The sequence below is a fragment of the Amia ocellicauda genome, chromosome 8 (assembly GCF_036373705.1).
Source record: "Amia ocellicauda isolate fAmiCal2 chromosome 8, fAmiCal2.hap1, whole genome shotgun sequence".
NCBI lineage: Eukaryota > Metazoa > Chordata > Actinopteri > Amiiformes > Amiidae > Amia > Amia ocellicauda.
In genome coordinates this window covers 12,025,727-12,047,952 of record NC_089857.1, presented here as the reverse complement: position 1 = coordinate 12,047,952, position 22,226 = coordinate 12,025,727, and the positions used below count along the sequence as shown (strand labels likewise).

At 38.6% G+C, this 22,226-nt stretch overlaps 1 protein-coding gene across 5 annotated transcripts in view; it reads right to left on the bottom strand.

Moving 5' to 3' along the window:
• pdzd2 (PDZ domain containing 2) overlaps positions 1–22,226 on the bottom strand; it is a 110,910-nt gene that overhangs the window by 61,801 nt on the left and 26,883 nt on the right. The window contains exon 1 of one of the 5 annotated variants that reach the window (XM_066712047.1): positions 9,253–9,905. The exons of 2 other annotated variants lie outside the window; for them this stretch is intronic. The gene's annotated coding sequence lies outside the window, so the exon portion shown is untranslated. Of the gene's footprint in view, positions 1–8,664; positions 9,230–9,252; positions 9,906–22,226 lie in introns of those variants that run through there. 2 more of the 5 variants (XM_066712049.1, XM_066712048.1) reach the window with 2 other exon arrangements.

Here is a 22,226-nt window from a genome sequence, read left to right as displayed (position 1 = left end):
AAGGTGTGTCAAAGGGACTAACCAAAACCCTAAACAAAAACTTCCTAATGAAGGAAAGGCATTTCCTGCTTATGTCCAACTTCCTTCACCAACAGTGGGACATTCTAGCAGTTATTTTCTGCTGTGGTTTTTGAGAACCATGCCAAATTGACCTTAATAGCACAGCAGTCCTCAACAAAAACAGTAATGAACTTCTTTTCATTCTTATGTGTATTCTGTTAGCTTAAGTCCCAGTTGGCATTTCTTTTCCTTTAGAAGATTTCATTAAGACTGCTACGAAACCCAGACCTGAGGGAAACTCTTTAGTGAAGGAAGCTTTTCTTGTGAAGTAAACAAAAGCTTTAGTATCAATCTGAAAGGCTTTTAATGGCAGAAAAGTTGGAAAATTGTTAACCAGTAAGTTGTATGGCTTAAGGCGAGACAAAAAAAGGAATGGAAAATGTGAATAATAATTAAGACATGAGAAAGACTGCAGGCAAAAAAATGTGTATTGAAAAGCTGCAGAAAATAAAACAGTGTACGTGCTACTGTATTAGGTTTTTGATTTATCCAAAATGATTACAGATTTGAGGGACCATTCTCCAAGAAACTGCTTATGTATCAGCTTTCCCTCTAGATTAAAGATATAAGAACCGCTTCTCTTTCGGTTTTGTATGGTTTACAATCGTGGAAATGCACATATTCTCAGCTTGAGCACTTCAAGCCTGACCTTATTTTTGAAAGAGAGGGGAAAGACTGTATCAGAAACAACAAACACCATCTAGGAGTGAAGAGAAGCAGCATCTATGATGACCATTTGCAGGAATGTATAAATCTTCTGAACTTCAGAATGTGAGCAAGTACAAAAGAAGAACAAAGGCACAGAATTTTAAGTCTAATGTACTGAAATTATATACACTCACCTAAAGGATTATTAGGAACACCATACTAATACTGTGTTTGACCCCCTTTCGCCTTCAGAACTGCCTTAATTCTACGTGGCATTGATTCAACAAGGTGCTGAAAGCATTCTTTAGAAATGTTGGCCCATATTGATAGGATAGCATCTTGCAGTTGATGGAGATTTGTGGGATGCACATCCAGGGCACGAAGCTCCCGTTCCACCACATCCCAAAGATGCTCTATTGGGTTGAGATCTGGTGACTGTGGGGGCCAGTTTAGTACAGTGAACTCATTGTCATGTTCAAGAAACCAATTTGAAATGATTCGACCTTTGTGACATAGTGCATTATCCTGCTGGAAGTAGCCATCAGAGGATGGGTACATGGTGGTCATAAAGGGATGGACATGGTCAGAAACAATAATCAGGTAGGCCGTGGCATTTAAACGATGCCCAATTGGCACTAAGGGGCCTAAAGTGTGCCAAGAAAACATCCCCCACACCATTACACCACCACCACCAGCCTGCACAGTGGTAACAAGGCATGATGGATCCATGTTCTCATTCTGTTTACGCCAAATTCTGACTACCATCTGAATGTCTCAACAGAAATCGAGACTCATCAGACCAGGCAACATTTTTCCAGTCTTCAACTGTCCAATTTTGGTGAGCTTGTGCAAATTGTAGCCTCTTTTTCCTATTTGTAGTGGAGATGAGTGGTACCCAGTGGGGTCTTCTGCTGTTGTAGCCCATCCGCCTCAAGGTTGTAGGTGTTGTGGCTTCACAAATGCTTTGCTGCATACCTCGGTCATAACGAGTGGTTATTTCAGTCAAAGTTGCTCTTCTATCAGCTTGAATCAGTCGGCCCATTCTCCTCTGACCTCTAGCATCAACAAGGCATTTTCGCCCACAGGACTGCCGCATACTGGATGTTTTTCCCTTTTCACACCATTCTTTGTAAACCCTAGAAATGGTTGTGCGTGAAAATCCCAGTAACTGAGCAGATTGTGAAATACTCAGACCGGCCCGTCTGGAACCAACAACCATGCCACGCTCAAAATTGCTTAAATCACCTTTCTTTCCCATTCAGACATTCAGTTTGGAGTTCAGGAGATTGTCTTGACCAGGACCACACCCCTAAATGCATTGAAGCAACTGCCATGTGATTGGTTGGTTAGATAATTGCATTAATGAGAAATTGAACAGGTGTTCCTAATAATCCTTTAGGTGAGTGTATATTAGCAATGATTGGTAAAGTCTTGTCTTGGAAGGGTGTCCATATAATAGAAATGTAATGTGTTTTGCTGGCAGGTGTGTGTGTCTGTTTGTGTGTATGTTTAACTTTCATTGCAGGAACTCCTTCCAAGCTTTTTGCACAACAAGGACCTGTATAAGCGCATCATGTGGCTAAGATAAATATTCAGCAGCCCATATAATTGCATTTAGCCTTGCTGTAGCGGGAGGAAATCCAGACTTCTACAATAGCGCAAACACCCAAGATGTGACACTTGAAAGGTGAAATTCTATACCAACAAACACCATTGAACTGCAACTCAGAATATGTGCTGTTGTACACATCTTGTGAAGTACGTTTAGTGATCCAACATTAAAAAAATCCTGATGTACATTATAAAACCCCATTTCTATGGAACTTTGCAAACTGTACATTCCGCACTTGTTCTATTTCATATTTATACTACATGGAGCAGGAGCAATGCATATTTAAAATGACATTTCAGTCCTAATTCATATTAAACAAACTATCTTTTGGTATTTTACCAATATTACACAACCATGTCACAAAAAGCAACATACTATATAAAAAAAATGAAAAGCATGTTCAGGGAGAGAAAATGTGTGGACTAAACAGGACAATATGTGAAATGAGCTGTAAAAAATTATACATCTGTTACTTTGACTTTTTTGCATTAATAACAGATCTATAAGCTTAACTAGCCATTCATACACCTTTGCATTACTAGCATATAAACAGTGTTATAAATTAAAGGAACAAAAATGTAACACACACCTGCAAAAAGGAATCAGGGGCTGCTTATCTGACTTGAGTCTCCATCACATATGTGTGGATTGTAGCGCTCTGCTTAAGTTGGAATAAGACATTCCAAGATGTTGGGGGGGGGGGGGATAAAGAAATTAAGGAAAAAAGACTACACTGAATGTTGCAAATGAAAACAAAAATGCAGAAGGGAAAAAATTCCCCACAAACCCCACTGGTAATTCCGCTTAAGCAGTAATATAAGGATCCAGACAGCTTCATACTTTACTTCCAGACAACCCTGATTTCTGTACTTAATTCAAACCCAGATTCCTCCTTTTCTCCCAATCTCTGCTATGCTCTATCTCTGGAAGAGAAATCAGTTAGTCTACCAGATGGGATATTAAACACTGCCAGCTAGCATATTGTTTCCATTATCCTATCTTCGTTTGAACGTGATTAGACTCTCACTCACTCTCTCTCTCTCTCTCTCTCTCTCTCTCTCTCTCTCTCTCTCTCTCATGCTCTGTCTAAGTCTATTTTTTAGAGACACATTAGCCACACAGCATGTCCATTAAATTCCCTATGATGCGCACACCCAAAATGCACGTAACATGTTTGTGAATGTACAACCTGAGCCAAAACTGCTTTTCCTTTTTTACTTCATCAAATAAGCCGCTCCATTAAATGTTATTTAACTTTGATAACAAGAAACCATTTTCCTTCATTTACCCATTTAAATGGCAGATCAATAGCACATCATATAGCAGTTACAGTTCTCAACACCCACATCCCAGTCCAAAGCAGACTGTATTATCAAGGACTAAAGGAGATTAAAAAAAAATGCATGTATTAAGCAAAACAGACTAATCTAATGTGGAGGATTTGGCCATTAAAAGTGCACAAACCCCAGTTCATGTTCCCATGAAACTGGCACCATGTCCTTTCTCTACAGCTCCCTTTAAAGGACAACCTTTTCCTACAACACTGAAAGCTGAGACTAGCAGAAGCAAGGCAGAGTTCATATTTTATATTATATATATTGTCACAATTTTTTGGCATTCTTTCACAAGTGAGATCAAACATTTCACAGTTATATATCAACGCCATGTCACAACAGAAAGAAGAATGCAGAAAATGTAAGAGGTTACCAGATGAAATGGTGCGTACCCCTAGAACAATCACTGTACTAAACTCACTCTGGTAAATGCAGATGGTGGTGTAACTATTTTATTTTCTCTATAACACATTTTCCTTTTGACATTGGACACATAGCAATGAAAGTCCATTGCATATGTATATAATGAGGAAATTGTTGAGGCAATCAACATATGTGAGTATGTTGTTGACTTCATTTCCAATAACCTATTAACTAAAAGCAGTTTGGAAATACTATAACCTGTATCTTCCATACATTCTTTTCAGTCACATCAAGAGTCCAGGCACTACAAACCCCCTGAGGTCAGTCTCTTATCATCACAGCTGACTTTACCGATGCCAAAGATTTTGATAAGCCTACTGCATCTCCCCCAAGGAATTTCAGTCCCCAGTTAGTGTGGATTCTCCTCACTAGTGCGTTTTTCACTGCAGATGAATATCTTCCTTTGCGGAGACTGACACCTACTAATGGTATATATTATTCCAGAAGATTCTGTATACATCCATTAAGAGTAGAGACAAGCTGCATAATTGGATTACATTTTTGGTGTAGTACTTACTGGGAGAGGGTTAGAATGAACAGTGCGACTTGCAGGTCCCTTGCATCATCCTTAAAATAAAACCTAGATAAGGGATATTCATATTTTGTGCATCTCATTTTAATTATAGTTTTAATACAGAACCTCCTATAATTAATGCAAAAATACTTGAGTGGTTCTAGTGTGGAAATATTCTATGCCAGCAATGCTACAAATACAGTATAATAACTTGAAGAGCAAACTTTTGAACTCTAAACAAAATACATGGTTGTTTAGTATATCAGTCACTTCACACTAAATAAAGGACAAATGCTTCCTACCATCAAGATCTGGAGAAGACCAGGAGGAAATATTTTATTTATTAGTGCAAATGCTTTCTTTGTACTGCTAAAATGAAAGGAGGGGGGAAAACATCTTTACTTTGACAAAAGCATGGCTATCTTATCTTTGGAGCAGCACTGTGCTTTGGGAATTCATTTATGTCAATTCACAAAGAAATGATTCCTTACATCTGATCCCCAGAACATCACTGCAGTCACCACAGAGGAGCACAAAGCATCTTTCCTTGTCTCCTGATACAGAAACCAGCTTGTGTGACACAGAGATAAGTAAACACATAATCCTAGCTTACACAATGTCAAAAACATATACTCTACACTCACAGTCTTATGGTAATAAAAGAGAAGGCTCGTTTTTATTGTTGGGCTTATCAGCAATGATATATTTCGCAAAGTCGTCCCTACAAAGCATGAATCGACACTCCAGGGTAATTTAGAAATGGACTCAACAATGATCACAGCATGCAACATATGGAAATGCCCCTGCTAATAAAAATTGATGGTAAAAGACAACAAGAGGCCCAGACCTAAGTCCTGAGGTCTCTATATTCACTGAGCCTTAAGACAACTACTGCACCCGAGGAGGAAATTAGGTACTTTATATTTCCATTACATTACAGATATTGGTCATTTCTAACTGACTAATAACAAACCTTGCTTAACCTTTGTCCACAAAACTGGACTTTAGATATCTCACCAAAAAAATAATGTATTACAGATCGCTGCCAAGGACTAATGTAACTCTCTCTAAAAGCACTGCAGGCTCACAGGAGTTGGTCTCTATTGTGTACCAAGCATAAGACACTCTAGCCAAATTAAGAGTCCACAAAATAAAAGCAGCACATTGGAAACGCCATGGAAACCCTTAGAAATCACATTAAATGTCTAAACCATCAGTGTGGAGAAGGGGTTAGGGCTCTGGCCTCTTGAGTGGAGGGTGATGGGTTCAATCCCAGGTGGGTGACACTGCTGTTAAACCCTTGACCAAGGTACTGTACCTAGATTGCTCCAGTAAAATGCCAGCTGTATAAATGGGTAATTATATGGAACAATAATGTGATATATTGTAAGTCACCATGGATAAGGGTGCTAAGGAAAATAATAATAGGCCAAATCAAAACTTTCACATACAGCAAGTTACAAACTTAAAATGTAAAATGTATTGTCAAAAGCTACTTTCCACTACGTATACTTGAAGCCACAATCGGGTACAAATTTGTAATTTGACATTCATGGTTAGGTCAAAATTTGGATTTGGTCTAGCCTTATGACTAAGCTAATGCCAACAAAATATACTTAGTTTTACTGTGGTTTACATTAACCACATATGTTGCTTGAATATAGCTACATAATTCACACTCTCACACACAATGCTTATCCTAAAGTCAGTTTCAGTCTCTGTGACCAAAAGTGTGCACTAAAACCTAAAGTTTCATATTCAAAAGCAGAGCTAAGAACACAGTTGAAACACTAAGTAATAAAAAACAGTGAGCATTATTCAATGAACTGTAAAATACAACATGACACAGTAAGTGATATAATCAGAAAAATATCCAAAAGGTGAAATTAAGTTCAAAGTATTTGTAACTTGTAAACTGTACCTCTATTCCAAAACTTTTCAGGGGAAAAAACCTTTAAAGCAGCAGGTTTGAGTGTGGAAAAAAACTAACTTGAAGTAGTTCATTTACATAAACAATCACAATCGCATTTCCCTCTGGCATAATTTCCAGTGCATTCTTAAAAATAATAAAATACAGTTTAAAATCTGACTTTGCTACAAAGCTGAAACTGATTAACATTATCTATACTATATACCTTATAGTATATATAATTAAACTTTATGTAAGGTGCACAATAGTAGATCAACACTAATAAGATTTATTTTTTAATTTGATGTTTCCTCTGCGATTACCATTTAAAAGAAGCTTATCTTTTCAGTCAGTAATAATAAGGCATTCTGTCTGAATGGGCACTGTGGCATTTAATGATTAATACTGAGCACGAGTTTTCCCCTCGGCCATTATTCAAACTTGGCTATTAAAAACAGGAAATAGACGGATAAAATGGGAATTTTCAGCCAAAGTTGGGGTTGGCTAATTGCTCGAATGTGGGTGTTGGCTTGGCAGAATCCGTAATTTATATGTTATTTAACCACCCCAAGTGAAAGTAGACTGGCTTATAATGCCTTCATAGTTTTGCAAGGTAAAAAATGTGATGCCAAGTGTACAAGTTGCAACTGCTTGCTCTGCTTCCATGGTCTGGCACAGACCCTGGAGTAGGAAAGTGATGTTGCCTTGTAGCTCAACTCCAGGAAAAATAATAATAAATAATAAAAGAAAGGTTCTTGGTTACTTAACACTTAGTTAAGCTGTGAGTACATTCTTGGTGAGAGAAAAAAAAAGTAATTAAATATTTCAAATAAACATACTTTTGTGCAAGAGACTAGACTTTTACTTGCAATAACACTAAAATTAGATTGTCATTTCTGATGTATTCCATGTCTGCTTGGGAAGAGTGGCATAAAATATATATCTTCAAATGTTATCTATTGGGAAGCAAGGTGTAGGTTTGTGTTTTCTGCCTTGTAATTGTAATTGATGTCGCCAAATATAATCCACTACCTAAACGCCAACACAACTGCTTCTTGACCACACCAGCTGGATAAGCAGACAGAACAGCAGACCCCCTCAAACACTCCAGGTACCTGAGAAGCGAAAGGGGTCACTCCCACAAAGAATGGAGTTGCCCCCTGCCAGCTTCCACCCACATCCCCTCTCGGGTAATCCGGGGAATTCCCTGTCAATGCACTGGCAGGAATCATGTCTCACTCCCACCTGCAGTAGCATAGGATGCGCTTTCACCACCATGCCAATTAGGACCTTCTCAGCAACCATTTTTAAACACCGTAATACCATAATAGAAAGTGTTTATTAAACTGATCCTATTAAAATATAAATCTACACACAAAATTGTTTTGTTTTGTTTGTTTTTAAATGGAAGTATGTTCCACATTTGCAGAATGTAGCTCGTTACTCATACCCAGGATTATCTCCTACATCTGTCCCATTACATGTTGTTGGGTTACATTGTTAAGTGCATGTAATGGTTTGGTGGAAAGAGAAACTGAACAACACTTTGAAGCTATTATACAGAAGTTGCATTATGATTCTTTTTTTTTTTTTTTCGGGGGGTATCCAGAGTCTAATCACATTAACTAAATGGCTGTATTTTATAAACTGATGGGACCTGCAGCACACAGGGGTGTAATCTTAGATTGCAGCCACAGGAATGCTGAGACTGTGGTCTTAACAACAAATAGGATTTAGCTGGTGAGTCAAGTCACATGATGGCCCAGCACATTATCGCACACTCAGTTTGGCTGTATTCATGTTTTAATGATTTCAATTCAAAGTCACTTTCAGAAGCTTTGACATCATTTCCAGGAGGAATACGCCATGACAATAACAAATACACACAAATTAAGACATGTAAAATAGGCAAATATTTAAACATCTCTGTTTTAAAACCACAAGTGTAGTCCTTCAGTCTTTATTCCCCAATAGCAGGCTAGTGTTTTTTTGTTTGTTTTATTTCCAGATAAATCAATAGCAGAGGAAACATGTACTAGCAGAGAGATGTAGGTGGGCACCTTTTGTCACTCTTTAGACCACCAACTTCACATTTATTTAAGTATTATGTATTTCTTATAAACTCTAAAATCACTTGTAACTTGCCACAAACATTGTAGCCTACCTGTTATAACAGTTCCGCTAACGGGAAAGGAAATCCAAACTTTCTCTTTGTTGTTGTTGTTGTTGTTGTTGTTGTTGTTGTTGTTGACTTTGCTCAGATCGATATTTAAAATGCATTAAACGAATCATATTCCAAACATACCCGAGAGATTATGAGGAGCAAAATTAAGCATTATTGGCAGTCGCTACACGTCGATTAGATTAGAATTACTATTTGCAACAGGATCCAAGTTGAAATGAAAGAAGTGGTGAATGAACCAAAGAAGAAGCATCACCCGACTGAAGCTGAAAATGTGCCAGTGCAATCCTGGAGGAAAACAACTAGCTTTTGTGAACACTATGTCCAGAGTAATAACTACAGTATTCAAATTAAACCTTTTCAGATATCCTCCATATGGACCTCAATCTATCAACCTTTAAAATACCTGAGGCATGTACATGTATTTGCCCATACATTAAACCAATTATACATGATGCAGATATTAGGACTTTAAAGTAGACTATGGATGTGCTGCCCTTGGCCGAAGAGCGACACATTTACAATGCATGCATGTCCTCCTAGATAACAAGCGCAATGCTGGGTCCATACCTGTGGCTCTCGCATGACACCCGCTCTTCCCCCGGTCTGTGCGCGTCTACACTGGCGCAGGCAGCTGGTTAATCTGAGCTGAGAGGGTTTAAAGTCCCATGAGGACCTTAATGGGTCTAATCACCTGCTGGCCTTCAAGCAGCAGAAGAAACACAACTGTGCTGCTCAGAGGAGCGCGATGATCCTCATTATCCGCAGACTTACTGTCAGGCGCTCATATGTTTTTGGAGAGGAGCGCATCCAGGGACTTTTTGCACCGGCGCTACTGCCTGCGCCTGTTCACCAGCCAGGGATTGCCATGCCTATCTTTGCAAGCGTTTTTTCCTTTTCATACATTAAATGAAATCGGCCCGTATTTATTTATTTTGCGAATATAATCCTTTATATGCGGCTGCCACATACTTTCCTGTAGGACAGCTGTCGCACTGAGTCCATTACGCACGGCGCTCTTCTGTGCGCTTGCGGTCAGTTTCAGGGCACTGGCGGCATTATTTGTAACGCTTTTTTAAAAGAGGTTAAAGCCCTCGGTTCAGGCTCTCTAACCCTCCCTGCTGTCTCCCCTGGCTGAGTCCTGCTCCGTCTGACTGAAATGCTCCAGCGGTTTCTGTGTAAATCCCTCCCCTTCTCTCAACTTCAACGCACCAGAAAAACGATTATTCACCTCAAAAGAAGAAAGAAAGAAAAACACGGTCATCCAGCTGCCAAATATTTAGCAGGCAAAGTCTGGGAAGTTGGATATGTGTCTCACGCCCAGAGCACATTCTGCCTGAAGCAAAATAAGCAGAAAAGACACACCTGCACGAAAACTTGTAAGAAACGTGTGTAAACACCAAAACTACCAGTAATTATTATTATTATTTTTTTTACCTTTCCCAGACAAATCACTATATGCCATTTGAAAACATACCCTTTTTTTTTTTTTTTTTTTTTTTTTTTTACAAAAGGTGCCAGGTACATTTCACCTGGGACACGAGAAGCTCTTACTACTCGTCTTTATTATATACTTTATTATTGCTTAGGTATGATGTAAGAGTGTAATATACCGTGTATTGGGTTATTAATAGAAAATTATAATTAATTTATTTTGATCCATGATGTTGACATTGCTTTCCATTGCTTATTAATGTTTATACGCATACATGGCATATATTGTGACTCACTCAGCTTGATAAGGCATTCAAATGAAGCAGATTACATAAGTAAATAAGCAAATGTGAATTGTATCCACTTTTTAACAAGAACAATCTTTTAGGCATTTATTAATTCTTCAGGACTGTTTTAATAGAAATTAATATATTGTTATGTTATACATATATAGCCTTTTCTTAATAATAATAACAATTATTATTGTACACTATCATACCTAGTCAATTATAAATGTGCGTCTTCACAAACATGAATGCAGCAGTGAGTTAGGATTGATAACAAATGGCTTATTATACCTATCTCAACATGTCCAGGCTGTGTACACTGGCATTTAATTCTAGGTGGAATGCCCCTGTAAACGTTGAACAAAAAACTGGGAACGGTATTCTCACACAATCCAAATCTGAAAGAGATATGGGCGTTCCTCCTATTGACAGTATCTCAGGAAGTGTGCTGTGACTTGTCTAGAGACTTGCCGTAAGAAATCTCCCCTTTCTAAATGGCTTCCTATGGATTAAATATCAGCTCATGACAGAAACAGCAGTGAACCCAGCTGCCTCAGTGGAACCAACTCCTACTTCATTTTCACATCACAAGCCCTGCTAGGTGAAGTTACTGTGTTTTAAATTTCAAGCACCACATTATAAAAAAGTCCCTTTGGAGCATTGCCAACCCACTCTCTACTGGCAGGATCTTAAGACTGATGCAGAGAATTAAACCCTGTAAGCGTACAATACAGCAATGTTGCATAATAATATAGACTGTGTCTGCCCTCTGTCTCTGAGTGCCCTGTACTGCAGGGTGTTTTTTGTTTGTTTGTTTGTTTGTTTTTTAAACCAAAGACAGGCTTGTTTTAACAAATCATTGCCAATCAGTGACCTCTTTTACCAGTACTACGGTCCTTTAAGAGAAACAAAACACTTAAGTGTCACAAATAGTTGTCATTTTGGAGTCTGTACACGCATTTTGACATTTAGGTGTGAATCATAGATAGCATTCAGAGGAAAAACAAAGACTGGTTCTGTAGATTGTGTGGGGCTGTCATTCTCTGCTGTAATTAGTTTAGGTCTCATGTAGGACCTGGTGGATGTAATAAATAACAGTAACATCAGTTGCAGGCTTAATATGCACCATGGTCCTTAAAGTATTTATTACTGCATTCAAACAAGACTGGGCAAGTTTCCCTTCACTGCACATTTTTCAAACCCTGCAAAACAAGGACCTGGAAATAAATCATTTGAAGGTCTTATGTTCTCTCTCTCCTCAGAATAAATAATAATAAACTCTTTTTCTGATCCTCTGAAAACAAGGTAAGTGTGTCACTGTATACCTGAGTGTTGAAATTGTGTGTGTTCAATTTTGAATCTTTTATTTAAAGAAAGAAGGAGCAGGATTGTGAAGTAAGAACATGCATAGAAACAGTTTGTGACCCAGACTCCTGTAGAGGCACTATCTTCAGGATATTATGGGTTTCTTCATAGCTTATTGTTGCAGTAATTAAAAAAAAAGTGTGTTAAGGCGAAGCCAAGGAATAAAAAAAAAGGTTGGTTTAGGGAGGAAAACATTTATTCATGTCCCAACAGGCAAAAATCCCAAGACTGAGTCATCTCCTTTTCTAATCCGAATACTTTTCCTTTCCCACGCCTTGGTATGTGTATTGGTTTTCGCTTTCTTATTTTTGAGGCACAAAGTTTGAAATCCCCAGGTGTGCCCAAGGCCCTCAAAAGGTATACGGTAACTGTAAGACAAGAAAAACCTGCATGTCTTTTCTGAAGTACAGAAGTTTTGTTTTGATAACACAATGCAGTATATTAATCTTGACTTAATAGAATCCCATTTTGCCTAAAACAGATGCCATTTTTTCTTTTCTTTTTTAACCCAAACAGAATATAAAATACTGTCATTTCCACTTCCTAAGTCTGTGAATTCTTTGTATTGTACAGAAAATTATTTATTTCACACAATGCAGAGATGAGCATGGACAAATGGGAGAGTTCATAATGCAGTTTACCATGTTTTCAGCTTTTAGGAATCTAATGTATGTTGAGCGGGGAAAATGTAGTTATCACACTGCAATAAAAGTATGTCATTAGGATACGCACAGTGCATTTGTTTAAATAAAATAAACCATCATTTACTAAATGACATCTTTGAGTGCTTCTTAAAACTGACTGATGTGAGGGAGATGAATGTCACAGGAAGGAACAGTATAAATACTCAAGAGCAGACAAGCATAGAAGAGACTGAGAAATTATGATTAAATAAACCAAAATGTCTTAATTATAATGAATCGGATGTTGCAAAAATAATCACCCATTGAATTAACATGTGTAATTGTATTCTATTCTATTTATAAATGCTTCTCCAGATGCTAGAATTCTATAAAATATTTTTCAATTATAAGGCTATATTATTATTTACAGAATAGTATTTTGTAATGTAACAATAGACCAATTTAATGCATTACAACTTGTTTTCTTCTGTCTTTTTTATTTTTATTTACATGCTGTTATGTTACCTGCACAAAAGTATCCACACACCTTAAGTTTATTCTTTCTGTGTCTGCATAAAGCTTCAAACTGGTTTTGTAGGTATGGATAGGGTGACCATTACAGACATACCTAGCCTCTGGTAACTAGCTATCAGAAAGTCTTGGTTAACTGCTGAGGTTTCCTTCATGGTTTCTGAAAAGATAATGCAACCACATGATGATGGATCAGCCACCAGGCTTGACTGGGTAGAATTAACGTTTCATTCCTGTCCTGAGTCTCTATATGCACTTTGGTCTCTGATTTGCCAACAAATCAATTTTTGACTCAACAAGCCATATGGTGCTGTTAAACAGTTTAGCAGATTTGGACTATTTACATTTCAGCCAAATCTGTGTGATTTTGTTTTCTTTTCTTGAATAGAGGTTTAACCTTTAGCTTCATATAATTTTAATGATTTGCTCTGTTCTTTTATGAACAGATGTTTCACAGTGCTTAATCATTCTGTAGGTCCTCATTCATTAGATCACAGTTTATACATTACTCAAATGGCTAGTCTTCCTACTTTTACACAGAGTTTTACTTGGTCTTCCAGGATTGGGTCTTTGTAACAGTTCACTAGTACCTTGAAGTAATTGATCTTGCTGTACTTTGCCTTTTGACTGTATAACTTTATGGCTGAGTCTTGTATTATTATCTTTAGTCTCAGAAAAAATAATGAGCTGATAGTTGACAGAATCTTCTTGCCTTGAAAACACACTTGGAAATAATTGTTAGTATAGGTCGATCGATTAGGTGGTTAGGGATTTGTGTCAATGATTACTTACCCACTATATAACCTTTAGGCAGTAGGTGTAAACCATTTGTATTGATATTGTAAGGAATGCATGCATGACATCAGTACTGCAAAGTGTGTTTTCTTACGTAATCATACAGTAACAATCCAAGTAATATGCAAAGGAATCTTACTGTCTGTGCCATGGAGGAGGGAAAAATTAACCAGGTTCATTTGAATTATAAGCTTGGACTTGAATATTGTACCACAGTAAGCATATTAAAATTAGTTTTGACTACAAAAGCCAAAGCTATCTAATCCACCTCAATTTGCTTACAGCCACATCAGCTCTCTGTTGTTAAGCGTGTCATTAGAACAGTAACCGCTCACAACAGGGCCTGCATTGTGAGGTGGCGCACGCCCATGGACGTTGCAGTGGCAAAGTTTCAGACAGCTGCAGACATGCCAGCCCACTGGGGATTCAAAGACTTTACCTCACTGCCACCCTGTGGAGAACTCATGAAAAGACAACATTTTTCAGTGCAATGCCGTAGTGATGAAGTCTCTTTAAACACCTAGTCAGATCATTCAGTAGGTACAGGGATCAGTAATAAGACTGGGGCATACTTCCAGAGCTGCTGAGTTCACCCATTGAAAGTTCAAAATAAGCAAGTTCACAATTTCTGTGTAAGTTGTGTTAAGATAGAGACTTCCACAAATGTTGCTCTAAAAGGCACAGTCCTGTTTTAGAATGGCCTTCAACTTTTCAGTCACTACTGCATATCTGTACAAAGCTCTGTTTTTAAGCACCATCCTAATGTTCGTCACAGCAATTTAAATCTGCACGCTTGTAGTTCGCCAAGAGTTTGCTGCATCAGAACCATTAGTTCTCTATTGCTTTGTCATATTTACCCTTTGTTCTTTTTTAAATATATAATACTGTAGTATTATGTTGTACTAAATAGTTTATTCACCTTTGTAGCGAAATTATCCCATCATAGTGACCTATGAGATGAACACTGCTAGATCACTTCATAAAATAAATATTTAAGCAATGATTTTGATTACGAATACGAGTACGATTATTTCCTACACCTTCCTCGAATCTCTGACACAATGTGGAATATTCCGGAGTCGTGGACAGAGCCTGGCCACTTGGCTTCAATATTTGCAATGAGGCAGGTGGATTCACAGATCATATGGAAATAACGGAGGTCAAGTCATGGATGATGTATGAGTGCTGTTGTGCAAAAGTGAAAGTGTGCAAGGACTTCATTGCTGTGGAACCTGAGTTTGCCTAGAAAGCTCAACCCTATCTCCCAAATCCCAAAAAATGTTTCTGCTAAATGCTGCCCAGCTTGCCTCAACTCTCACTTTCTGTCTTTCTTTTTTTTATGAGACAAAATAATTCTGCTGTATAATCACAGTAAAGCCCTGCTTAAAAGGCATTCATTTTGGCAACTGAAACCGGGTATTCAGCCTCCAGACAGTAATACTTGCCAATCTGGATTCCACCGTTAAATCCATCCTTTATCTTTGCGAAAAGGAAAAACAATTACGCATCTGAGATCTCATGAGGATATAGGTCTGTACCTCTGTCACAGTCATGACACGGCCAGTAACCGCCATTTGAGAGATGGAAAAACCTCTAACTCCATAGCCACTCTGAAGACACGGGCATGTGCTGCAGGAAGGTAAAAAGGTAAAGGTACACCCCCCCACACCTCTTCTCTTGGATCCACCGTCACTGTCACGAGGTGGAAGATTTAGGGAAATGCTCCTGAATGCCTCTTGTCTTTGTGGCAAAACTCAAAGGCCTTTTTTCAACCCTAGAAAATACACAGTGGAAGTGGTTTGTAAGGACAAAACCACCAAATACAAATGCTTAGATCAAAAACTTAGGATGTTTTGATTTTTTGTATATATATATATATATATATATACACACCGATCAGCCATACCATTATGACCACCTGCCTAATATTGTGTAGGTCCCCCTTTTGCCGCCAAAACAGCCCTGACCCGTCTGACACCTTTCTATCAGAACCAGCATGAACTTTTTCAGCAATTTGAGCTACAGTAGCTCGTCTGTTGGATCGGACAACATGGGCCAGCCTTCGCTCCCCACGTGCATCAGTGAGCCTTGGCCGCCCATGACCCTGTCGCCGGTTCACCACTTTTCCTTCCTTGGACCACTTTGACCACTGCAGACCGGGAACACCCCAAAAGAGCTGCAGTTTCGGAGATGCTCTGACCCAGTCGTCTAGCCATCACAATTTGGCCCTTGTCAAAGTCGCTCAGATCCTTACGCTTGCCCATTTCTCCTGCTTCTAACACATCAACTTTGAGGACAAAATGTTCACTTGCTGCCTAATATATCCCACCCACTGACAGGTGCCATGATAACGAGATTATCAGTGTTATTCACTTCACCTGTCAGTGGTCATAATGTTATGGCTGATCGGTGTGTATATATATATATATATATACAAGTTTTATATAAGTTTTAATATATGAGATTAGTGGGAGACATTTGGCATGCAACTGGCGCAGTAGTTTAATGTAGATACTTAATTATGCAATACAGAGGCAGCGTACTTTAGAAGAGGTATACTCCTTATACAAATGAATAAATAACAAAACACAAGAGCGCATTTCAGGAGAAAGTAGGCCTACTGCCAGGAGCAGCTTATTTATAGTCCAACCAATTATTTACTGAATGTCCTGACCCTCTTTATAATGAGCCCTGTGCAAACCAAAAGGTCAGACAAGGGCTAATGAAAGCACATCAAAATATAAGGATGAGCAGGGAGCAGAAATCCCCATGATCCCCATGCTGAAACCTGAAGTTTGGGATATGATGAGCTGACACAATTTAAATTACTTTGTATATAATGAATGTAATCATATCGTGAAGATCATATTGAACATTTGGGATTAGGGCACAAAAAGTGGTAGACCTTTCTATACTTAAAAAATATGTATATTGAAATGTATTAACAATTTCCTAACCTATAGTATACAAGTCTCTAACAATCTAAGCAAGATTCATATAATTAAGCTATCCCTGAAATGGACTGTGACCTACAGCACACCATTTTTACAGTTAATCCTTTCCCATCTGAAAGTGTTTATTACCTGTATTATAGCATGTCAATTCACAATGTTGGTTACAGGAATAAACATAGGTAGGCATGTATTAAGTTAATTGTAGAAATATTGGACAAGATCCTGTTTAAGATTATGCAATAATATCTTGTACAACATCTTGTGCAGGATCCTACAAGATCTTGTAAGATCCTGTACACAATCATACAGGATCCTGTCAAGATTTCTACCAGGGTAAGCTCATTTCTCCTTGTTTTTCAACCATGATCCAATAGATATTTCAAAAATGTAAACGGATAATATAAAATATTCAAATTGAGGAAATTGTATTTATTTATTAATTTGTTAAATTCAAAAGCACCAGGGATTTTATTGTATTTTATTTTACTTTGTTTTCACTTGTCTTTTGGTCAATAGCATTTAGGTACAACCATCTTATTTATGGTCTGTTTTTGCATTTTGTTGACATTTACAGATGTTCCAAAACCAATAAAAACCATATAATTACAGTTTAACTTTGAAAACTTTAAAAGGATCAAGTGTTCTTTTAAAACTTTTTATGTGAAACATAAATCACTGTACATTTCAAACACAAAGACGTTTCTTATAGCAAATATGTCAACAATATGGACACTGGATTTAGACCACAATATTATTAACAAAATCTATCTGCATGCCATCATGCAATATAAATCCATTTGTTTTGTGCAAGTTTACAAAAAAATATGAATTGTTTAGTCTACATAATAAAGTATACTTAAAATTACAAAGCAATAGTCAATAGTAATGTTTTCTTTCATTTTACAGCCATGCACTCAAGGTTTACCATCCACTGCACACACAACAGAGTGATAGCTCCCTCACACAACTCTGCTGCAGCACTGGTGCCAGTAAACCACAGGGGGCTATTTCTTCAATACAAACCAAGGACCTACCTGACCCTGACAGCACATAGCTAACTGTACCCCCTCCCCTTTTGGGAATCCCAGTCAGAGTAACATAGCCAGCTCTCAAACATGTGCCTAGAGCTGTAACCCTACTACACACTACAAGTAAATGGCAAACTGTACTATCTTTATAATTGAGCTTACAAGGAATAAAACATGGGGATGATGCAGAATCATTTTCTAGGTAGAACCAAGAAAATTAAATATATATATTTTACACAGATTGTTTCCACAACATGCCTTCTATCCCTTACTATTTGTTTATGTACTATTTATAAACCAGTAAAACTAGGGAGATCTGGTCATAGATTTATAATGCTTTGCTGTGATTACTTAAAGAAAACCACACAGCTATTTTCCATACGCTCCACAGACAGATGTGCAGCCAAGCTGTGAGGGAAAAAATAAATAAATACAGAGGACGAAATAACTGGAGGACGCATTAAATGGAGGGATTTCATATGCATTCTGTGGTGAGCATTTGGACCTAGCGTTTTAACTGAAACCACTTACATGAAAAGCACTCAGTGATAACTAAAGCCTTCATTAAATACATCTTTTAATTGGAACCCTCGGCTCAGGCAGTTGGGCCACTTCCCTGTAAAGTCTTGCCAATTCATCTTAACAACTTTTGATGTGTGCCAGGTTTTCTATGGGAATACCAGATTTAAAGTCTGCCTTAAGTGGCCAACCCAAAATGTTAACTACATATATACATATATACATATATATATATATATATATATATATATATATACATACATACACACACACACATACATATATACAGTGAGGGAAAAAAGTATTTGATCCCCTGCTGATTTTGTACGTTTGCCCAATGACAAAGAAATGATCAGTCTATAATTTTAATGGTAGGTGTATTTTAACAGTGAGAGACAGAATAACAACAACAAAATCCAGAAAAACGCATTTCAAAAAAGTTATACATTGATTTGCATGTACACAACACGGGCACCCGGAGCTGGGAGGAGGCCATAGCAAAGGTCCAAAGGAAGATCCACGGCTGGAGCACAAGGACCTTGACGATGGCTGGTAAGGTGCTGGTCGTAAAGGCCATCCTCTTCCCGATACTCCTCTACGTAGGAATGATCTTCCCCCCAGACAAGGTTATCGCAAAACTAGTGACCCGAATTATATTTCGGTTTGTCTGGGGGAGCAAAATGAAGAGGCTGAAAAGAGTGCAGATGGTGAAGGGTACCCTGGATGGAGGCAGGGGGGTCCCGGACGTTGTGCGGCTGATAAAGGCGCAGGGGCTGGCCTATGTGGTCAAGAACATCCAGGCTGCTGGCAAGAAAGTGAGTTTCATGAACCGCTTTTATTTTGCCAGCAGCCTGAGACCATTCGGCCTCTGCGCCATGGATAACACCAGGCCGCACTCGTGGGATCCCCCGCCGTTCTACAGGGCGCTCCGAGCCTTTGCACTCGAAGTAGGCCTCCATAAAGTCGTGCTGGCCTCCTGGGATTATAAGACCATCTGTAGTCAGATGAGATCTACCCAGGAGACCAGCCGGATAGAAGATTTCCCTCCCGAAACCTGCCGGTTTATCTGGGCTAACGCTACGCACGTTTGCCTCACGAACACGCAGAAAGATGTCTCCTGGATGGCTGTGAGTCGGTGTCTCCCCACCCGAGTGTTCATGCACAGAAGGGGCATAGCTCCTTATGACACCTGCCCCTATAAGGGTTGCCTGGGGAAGGAGACGGAGGCTCACATCTTTAGTGAGTGCCCCTCCGCCCACAGGGTCTGGCTCCTGTTTTCTCCGTTCCTCCACAGGTTCGCCGTTCCTGCGCGGGCGACCGCCCAGCAGATCCTATACGGTCCGGCCAGGGGAATTTCAACATCTACCCTGAGGTGCTGGTGGCGTGTCGTCTGCGCAGTGAAGCAGGCACTGTGGGAGGGACGGAACATCTGTTTGTTCAATAAGCAGGAGCTGGACCCGATCGTCATCGCGCGGAGGGGCATGGTGTTTGTAAAAGACTACGTCAATCTGGAGGTCCATCAGAGGGGCAAGGAGGAAGCCTATAAGAACTGGCGCATACAAGATCTGGGGGAGCTCAGGATCCCATGATGGGACCCACCTCCGGGGACGGTTAGTTCCCCCTGCTGGAGCCCGAGTCCAAGATCTTTTAAAGATTTTACGGATGACTGTTTTAAAAAGATTTTAAAAAACGAATCTTAATTGTTTTTAAAGATTTAGTTGTTTTTAAATCACATTGTTTAGGGCTTTTTTGGTATAGTTTTGTTATATTTTGTTGTCAAATACATTGACCGTTTTGGGTTTAATTTAAAATGCATTAGACTTTTTTTGTTTGTTTTTTATTTTTTCCTTTTTAATTGTTTCTTTATTTTGTTTAATGCATTTTCAGTTATTTTCAATGTATTTGACTCTTTTGTTGGTGTGCAGTTTTTGCTTTTATCACGTTTTGTTTATTTGATTTGAGCACGTTTATTTTAAAGTTAATTGTTTTAGTTTTGTTAAAAATCACAAAGATTTTAAAAAATTTTAAGTGATTTTAAGAATTGATATTTTAAATGATTTTAATCATAAGTATTAAATATTGAATTGTTTTTATTTACGAAATGTAAAATACTTCAACCAATAAACAGTATTTTACCTTCCTGTGTGCACCCTTGTTTGTCCACCCTGGCCGAGTGGAAAGGAGTCCGGCATGGGGCCACTGCCTTTCCCCGCTGTCTTTGTCTCTCTAAGTGTCAGTTCATGTTGTTCCTTTTAGAGTATGTGCACCATCACTATCACCATCACCATCACCATCACCATCACCATCCACTTGAAGTTGGCCTTGACAAAGCCTCGCTGGTCTCCTGGGACTACAAGATAATCTGTAACCAGATTAAATCTATGCAGGAGACCAGCAAAATAGAAGATTTTCCTCCCAAAATCTGCAGAAATATCTGGGCTAATGCTATGCACATTTGCCTCACAAATACACAAAAAGATGTCTCCTGGATGGTTGTGAGTCGGTGTCTCCCCAATCGAGTGTTCATGTTCAGAAGGGGTTTAGCCCTGGTGGACATCTGCACCTACAAGTGTTGCCTGGGAAAGGAGACGGAGGCTCACATTTTTAAAGAATGCCCCTTTGCGTGCAGGGTCTGGCTCCTGTTTTCACAGGTTTGCCGTTCCTGCGTAGACAACCACCCAGCAGATCCTATATGCACCCTCTAGAGGATTGTCCACATTTTTACACTGTAGTTTAATCACATTGCTATAGCAAACAACATCATTTAATATTTCAATTCTTTTTAGGGAACATTAATAAATAAATACAAATCTAATTAATGTTTTTGTCTCATGTCTGAAGCAAAAGTAGTACCAAATCTCAAATTTTCCTCTCAGTTTAATTTTGGCTCTGCATATGAGTTTAGCAAATATATAGCTCCCACATGTGTCTGCACACATCCAGGGCTCTCCATTTCAAAGCGATGAGGAGGTTCACATTGTGGTTAACGGCTGCTTTCGGCACCAACAGGATTCATTCTTTTGCACAGGAAAAGCCCTGTCTTCCCAAATTGAGGTAGAAGTGTGCAGAGAATATTCTGACATGAGTTTCAGGGAATGTTCAGTGGTTTTGTCAAGATCCCACACTTTTTTTTTTGTGTAAGTGGGATTTAGAACATAACAGCAAAAGGAGAGTTTGGTTTTCTCGTCTGGTTGTTAGCTGATCCACAATTACCAAAAAATACTCTTCTTCAACACTTCTGACGATCTGCACTGTCATCAAGGTACAACAATGCCACAACAAAACACATTTATTCAGAGGAAATGGAAAAAGCTATCAAAATATGCACTGTATACACCAACGACTGTTTGGTTTGCTTGATTATTATTTCTTAGCAGACGCCCTTGTCCAGTGCAATAATACAGTGCAATTCAAGGCATAATACATTTGACAAATTCCAAATTACACAAGTGTATACAAGATATACAGTAAATAATACATAAGGTCTTACATCCTAGATTGTAAAAGCTGTTAAGTGCAGACAAGATGTTAAGTCAAAGTTAAGAGCTAAGGGAGAGGGAGCATAGGGGATATCAAAATAAAAGTGCAAGTAATGCAAAGGCAAGAATATGACAAAATGTTGTATAAGTGCAATTTTACAGGAGAATAAATTACTAAATTACAAGTAGAATCTGAAAAGATGCATTTTATTTTGTTTCCTCTTTAGTAGAGATTGTGTCTTGGCTCCTGTGTGGTTGGGATACACTAGAAAGTTACATTCTGAATCCAATTATCGGGGCAGTAAAGTAGCCTACACAGTAATAGCAACATCATGCCCTACTCTATGAAAAAACAACTCACCGAGAGCACGCTGGCAGATGTGAGTATTTTTGAGGTACAATTCTGACAAAGTGCAGTGCAGTGCAGGTTTACTCCCACCAAAATTTATTGTTTAACTATTTATTATGTACTGAATCATAGAAACAATTTTTAATCACCAGGACCCTCCTTATTGACTGACTGTTTGTT